The 6,907-nt window shown below is 38.7% G+C and overlaps 1 pseudogene; it reads left to right on the forward strand.

The window, feature by feature from the left end:
* The first annotated feature begins 401 nt into the window (after positions 1–401).
* Positions 402–1,492, forward strand: LOC129552068 (hsc70-interacting protein pseudogene; annotated as a pseudogene).
* The last annotated feature ends 5,415 nt before the right edge of the window (positions 1,493–6,907 follow it).

Here is a 6,907-nt window from a genome sequence, read left to right on the forward strand (position 1 = left end):
GTCACATTTGAGAGACTATTCTATTCTAAATGACTACCCGCAGAGGCTAACAGCTTCCGCCTCCTTGGAAGCACCGGATAGGAGGATGATCCCTCTATAGCACCGGTTCCAGAGTTAATGTAAGAATGCGTGTATGGAGAGGTAGGCAACAGCATGAACAGCCATGCTTCTAGAAGGTTCTGAGCAGTGCGCAGGGCACCAGCAGACGGAGTAGGAATAAACAGGCGAAGGACCCGGGGTGACGAGACCATTGGGTGGGCGGAGCCAGCGGCCGGGGAGGTTCTAGTCTGTTCTGCCTCGGGGCAGCCGCCCCCTTTATGCGGTCACACTGAAGTAGCACCCGGGCCTGGAATCCGGCCGCTGCCTTCGCTGCGCCTGCCGCCTCCCGCCGCCGCTAGACTATGGACCCCCGCAAAGTGAGAGCTTCGAGCCTTCATGAAAATGTGTAAGCAGGACCGGAGCGTTCTGCACACCGAGGAAATGCGCTTCCTGAGAGAGTGGGTGGAGAGCATGGGGCAAAATACCACCTGCTGCTCATAAAACTAAATCGGAAGAAATTACCAAGAAAGAAAAAACAGATAGTAAGAAGGCGGAGGAAAACATAAAGACAGACCAGCCATCAAGTGAGGAAAGTGATCTAGAAATTGACAATGAAGGTGTAATTGAACCAGATACTGATGCACCTCAAGAAATGGGAGATGAAAATGTAGAGATAACTGAGATGATGGATCAGACAAATGATAAAAAAGTGGCTGCCATTGATGCCTTAAATGATGGTGAACTACACAAAGCCATTGACTTGTTCACAGATGCTATCAAGCTAAATCCTCGTTTGGCTATTCTGTATGCCAAGAGAGCCAGTGTCTTCATCAAATTACAGAAGCCAAATGCTGCCATCCGATACTGTGACAGAGCTATTGAAATAAATCCTGATTCAGCTCAGCCATACAAGTGGCGAGGGAAAGCACAGACTTCTGGGCCATTGGGAATAAGCTGCCCATGATCTTGCCCTTGCCTGTAAACTGGATTATGCTGAAGATGCTAGTGCAATGCTGAAGCAAGTTCAACCAAGGGCCCAGAAAATTGCTGAACATCGGAGAAAGTATGAGTGAAAACGTGAAGAGCGTGAGATCAAAGAAAGAATAGAAAGGGTTAAGAAGGCTCGGGAAGAACATGAGAGAGCCTAGAGGGAGGAAGAAGCCAGAAGACCATCAGGATCTCAGTATGGCTCTTTTCCAGGCGGCTTTCCTGGGGGACTGCCTGATAATTTTCCTGGAGGAATGCCTGGAATGGGATGGGGAATGCTGGGAATGCTTGGACTCAATGAAATTCTTAGTGATCCATAGGTCATTGCAGCCATGCAGGATCAGAAGTTATGGTGGCCTTCCAGGATGTGGCCCAGAACCCGGCAAATATGTCAAAATATCAGAGCAACCCAAAGGTTATGAATCTCATTAGTAAATTGTTGGCCAAATTTGGAGGTCAAGCATAATGCCCTTCTGATATGAAGCCCTGCTGGAGGAAAAGCAACTTAGATCACCTAATGGATGTTGCAGTAATACAAAACAGTGTACCTCTGACCTTCTCATGAAGAAAGCTGGGGTGCTTTGAAGATAGTCCCCACCTCTTTGCCCCAAATGCAGCTGAAAACATTTTACAGCGGTTTGCCATTAGGGTATTCATTCAGATAATGTTTTCCTACTAGAAATTTAAAACTTTAAGCAATTTTTAAACCTTAAAAATATTTAAAATTAAAGGTGTATTAACCCCTAAAAAAAAAAAATTCCCTAAACTCTTGAGTTAGTGACCTAAATATACAAATAGAGACCCTTGAGAATATAATTAAAAAAATAATATACATAAAATTAATGAATACACCCAGGATATGCTTAGAGAAAAAAAATTTCTTAATTTAAAAAAAAAACCTCTGTTTATAATATTTAAAAGGTATGGAGGAACCTTACTAAGCATTTAACCCAAAACAAGAAAAAACATAAAGGTGTAAGGTTAAATTAATGTACTAAAAAGTAAAAAGGCAATACAGTCAATAAATAAATGCACTAGTTCTTTGAAGAGATTAACACAAGACAGACCTCTGGCAAATGTGAACACAGTTAAGACTGAATCCCTAGGCCTTGGTTTCCCTTCAGGTCCTGGAGTAACTAAAAATACTGGGAGACGGAGAGAGAAAAATGTCAAGGGATGTTTCTTTCAAACCTCCCCTGAAGGAGAAACTTTCATGTAACTTTTACTGTCTAAGTATAGCTTCCGGAGTTTCTCTTCCATTACTGAGAAAAATGAGAAGAAGAAGGTATAGTCTCTAATCCAATTTGGTTCAATGACAAATTTGCCTTTGTATTTTTAAGCAGCAAATTAGCTAAATCTTTTACCTCATTTGAAGGGGATTCTATTTCTGATTACTGAAACATACTGTGGGTAGAACTCATAAACACCTTGGAGAAATAGAAGCAAGTTTTCTAACTGAATTTTAAAATTCTAAATAATATCAGGATTTTATATGATTATTAATAGTGTACTTTGTATTGAGAAAAAACATAACAATAAAGGGGCATAACCACGACTATGACACATAAATCTATCTTGGTATTTTTAAAAACAAGCAAGAAAAAAATCTGAAAAAAACAAAAGTAACTCAAGAAAAATGCTCAAACTTTTGGTTAAGCAAAATAAAACTGCAACTTGAAATAAAACCCTTCACAGCATCTCATTTTCCCAACTCTTAAATAACTTTATTCTTTCTCAGCCCTTATCCTTACTGTTATTTCCATCACAAATGATGTGTCAGTCTAACATTATATTTTAATTTAAAATTACACAAGGAGAGGAGTTGTTTATATATCACCATGAAAGCATAAACTATTACATGTCTAGCGAGGTATCAACTCTCTAAAATGTCAGCATGACCTTTGGCCTATAATTTTATTAATATATGCTACAAAATAATCAGAATGTGTACCAAGTTCTGTGTACATAAATTTCAGTGTCTAGAGGAGTACCCTGCTCACAGTAGGTTTAGCACATCTTAATTAATAAGTCATCAATGTGTTTTTTGAATACTGTGAAATACTGGAAACTACACTTAGACTTAAATGTCCAAGTAAATTGTGGCATACCTATGAAATTGACCATTGTGTACTCATTAGGGTAAGAAGAACACAATAAAGGATTTAGCAGAAAAAAATGAAAAGTACTACATCACATACATAGCATGATGACAGGAGTCTGTGTGAGAGTCATCATATATAAATTTGGGTAGATATGTATCTATATGCGAACAATATCTCCATTATGCAATTATTGGTGATTTTTTATTCTTTTTCCTTTCTATATTTTTAACATCTTCTTTTGTCACAAAATCCATTAATTGTAATCATATATATCCAATATGTATAATAAACAATATATTTTAAATTTTTTCTGATATTTATAATTATTTTATTACACTTTGCAGTACATGTGTTAAGTTGCTTCAGTCATGTCCAACTCTTTGCAACCCTATGGACTGTAGCCAACTAGGCTCCTCTGTTCATGAGATTCTCCAGGTAAGAATACAGGACTGGGTTGCCATTTCCTTCTCCAGGGGATCTTCCCAACCCAGGGACTGCACCTGTGTCTCTTACGTCTCTTGCATTGGCAGGTGAGTTCTTTACCACTAGTGCCACCTGTGAAGCTCTTATAGTATACAAAGCATTTTAAAATATCTATTTTAGTATCTAGTCCCTGGCTGAGATAAGGAAGAGAAATGTACAAATAAGTAACCATACTAAAATACTCTATATTCTATAATAGAGAAATATGTAGAATGCTATGAGAGCATAAAGGAAGAAAAAGTCACTCCATTAAAGATATTTATAAAGCAGAGAGGGTAACAGTTGGAGAAGCACAGCTTCAAGAGCACTTACTGACAGCCAGAGAAAAGGAATAAAACAGTGGTCTTAAGTGATACTCACCCAGTTGCTTGCCCTGAGGTAGAATGATATAAGTGTTTATGAGTAATTGAGTAAAGATCAAACCTATAAAGAGTGATAATTATGTGGCACAATACACATTAAGCATCAAGTAGTAGATGGGAAAAAAAAATTAGGGGCAAGAAGCTTTCTCCCTACCACAGCCCTAGATCACATAGGGTCTATTTCTATACCATTAGCTCCCCATGTAGGTGTTCACACTGACTACTCTGAGTGACCATAGTGCTTATTTTTAAGCCTGAAACAAGCCATTTCTAGCTAAGCTTTTTGAAATTTTAGGTCTCATTTTTATGTTTTCTAAAATACCTCCCAGAGCCTTGTATATAGAAGTACTCAATAAATAATGATAGCGTGAGTCACTAATATAGAAGGTAATACTGGAATTTATAAAAAATAAAAAGTTATTCATTTATATTTATGGTCCTTCTTTTCAGAGTTGAGAGACTAACTGAAGAAGTAATGACAAAGTGGAAAATGAGACACTCAGGAGGTAAGGTGAGAACAGATGGTTACAGGGAGGGGAGGTGACCATGCTGAAAATGTTGACAGTCACAAGGAGAAAGATCCCATTTCATTTCCATGATTCCCTTGGAGCAGCTCCAAGACATTCACAATTTCTGCTGTAAATGCATTCTTTTATCAAGCCTCATTCACAATTTATTGTGTATGTGTGTATGCACAGCTACTGCAAGGATCTTTAGAGAGCAGAGCTTTTGTCACTAGTCCCTAGACACCGTGACAAAGAGAATATTAAAAGACTCAGACTGGCCCAAATCCAGGAGAAAACAGACAGACTGAAAAGATAAGGCAGATAGTTAATCTTCTAGAAGGTACTGCAAGTGGAGACATGTTTGTTCACCCAGCTCACTGTCTCAAGTCTACTTTTGTCTGATTTGTTATCTTACCCAATAGGAAATCTGTGTCTTGACACTGAATCACAAAGTAAGGATGGCCTGGGTCATTAAATAAGAATAGTCAATGAAGGAAAAAAAGTCTTTAGTCAAACTTTGTACCAGAACTGAAATCTAAGCAAAATTTTTCTTTAAATATATTTATTATTACTTGAAGAAAAGTGAAACCAATGAATTAGAAATTAGCCTTATTATTACAAAGCAATTTTTATTATCATTCAGTAATGACTACAGATGGATATCTTAGCCAAAAGCTGCACTTACTCTAAAAAATGATATTATACATATTACCAAAGATGACATCTCAATTGTCAAAAACATTAAATGCTACCTAGATGGATCATGGTATCTGGTCCCATCACTTCATGGCAAATAGATGGGGAAACATTGGAAACAGTGGCTGACTTTATTTTGGGGGGCTCCAAAATCACTGCAGATGGTGACTGCAGCCATGAAATTAAAAGACCCTTACCCCTTGGAAGAAAAGTTATGACCAGCCTAGACAGCATATTAAAAAGCAGAGACATTACTTTGCCAACCAAGGTCCATCTAGTCAGGGCTACATTTTTTCCAGTAGCCGTGTATGGATGTGAGAGTTGGACCATAAAGAAAGCTGAGTGCCAAAGAACTGATGCTTTTGAACTGTGGTGTTGGAGAAGACTCTTGAGAGTCACTTGGACTGCAAGGAGATCCAACCAGTCCATCCTAAAGGAGATCAGTCCTGAATATTCATTGGAAGGTCTGATGTTAAAGCTGAAACTCCAATACTTTGGCCACCTGATGTGAAGAACTGACTCATTTGAACAGACCCTGATGCTGGAAAAGATTGAAGGCGGGAGGAGAAGGGGATGACAGAGGATGAGATGGTTGGATGGCATCACTGACTCAATGGACATGAGTTTGAGTGAACTCTGGGAGTTGGTGATGGACAGGGAGGCCTGGCGTGCTGCAGTCCATGGGATTGCAAAGAGTCGGACACGACTGAGCGACTGAACTGACTGAGGTGGATAGCATTGATACTACAAAAGTCACCAACGGCTCAGTGCTTCACGTTCATTCTCTAATGTGACTTTCTTGGCTGGATATAAGCAAGCGTAGTATTTTAAAAGAACTAATATCATCTTGTAGGGCAAGCTTAAATGTTTTTGTCATCTTCTAAAATACACGATTGGTATAATGGCTTTGCTTCCTCTAAAAATGTGCACAAGAAAGGATATGCAAGTTGTGCAGCTGACACTGTGGTTTTCTTCTCTACATCTGGATCAATTGTGCCCACCATTTGTAAATATTCAGATTGGGGGACTGATCAATGCAGAGGTGAACTCTGATTAACCTAAGGCAGTCAAGATAGTCTCATGTACCTTAATAAATTGTTTGGTTTTAGGATGTACAAACTTGGAAGTTTCCTGTGCAGGTACTTATTGAGAAATGGGTATGTGACTTGTTCCAGAACATTGAGACCCAAGGCTGAATTTCCTGAATTCCTCTAGAAAGGGTTTTTTCTCACAATTGAGAGAATTTATCTAAGCAACTCTGTTTCCTCCTCTCAGCATCATGACGTATGGTTATAAAGCCATAGGAAAGCAGCTAATGGAAAACCAAAGACCAAAAAGAAATGAAGCTAAAGCCATTGAATTTTTGTTGATCTTAAGTCATCTGCCATTTAGACTTACATTTACATGAGTAAATAATTCAGTTACTTGAAGCCAACCTCTTTCTGACACATGCTGAATAGATACCTATTTAAAGTATATATTAGAATTACTTGATAAGTATCTGCCCAAGATATAATAAACCAAAACTGATGGATGGATTGATTAGAGAAGAAGGGAGGAGAGCAGAGGGAAGGAAAGAAGAGAGGATGAGGAAGGAAAGGAGGGAGGGAGGGAAGAAAAGAGGAAGGAAGTGGAAGAGGAAAGGGGAGGAGGGAAGTGCTAGGTCACATTGCTAAGTTTTTAGGAATCTGCCTTACTCTTTTCCAGAGTGGCTGTACTTTTTTGTTTTGTT

This window comes from Moschus berezovskii, chromosome 3 (genome assembly GCF_049115385.1).
Source record: "Moschus berezovskii isolate FMDL1 chromosome 3, NW_MosBer_1.0, whole genome shotgun sequence".
In the NCBI taxonomy this organism is placed as follows: Eukaryota; Metazoa; Chordata; class Mammalia; order Artiodactyla; family Moschidae; genus Moschus; species Moschus berezovskii.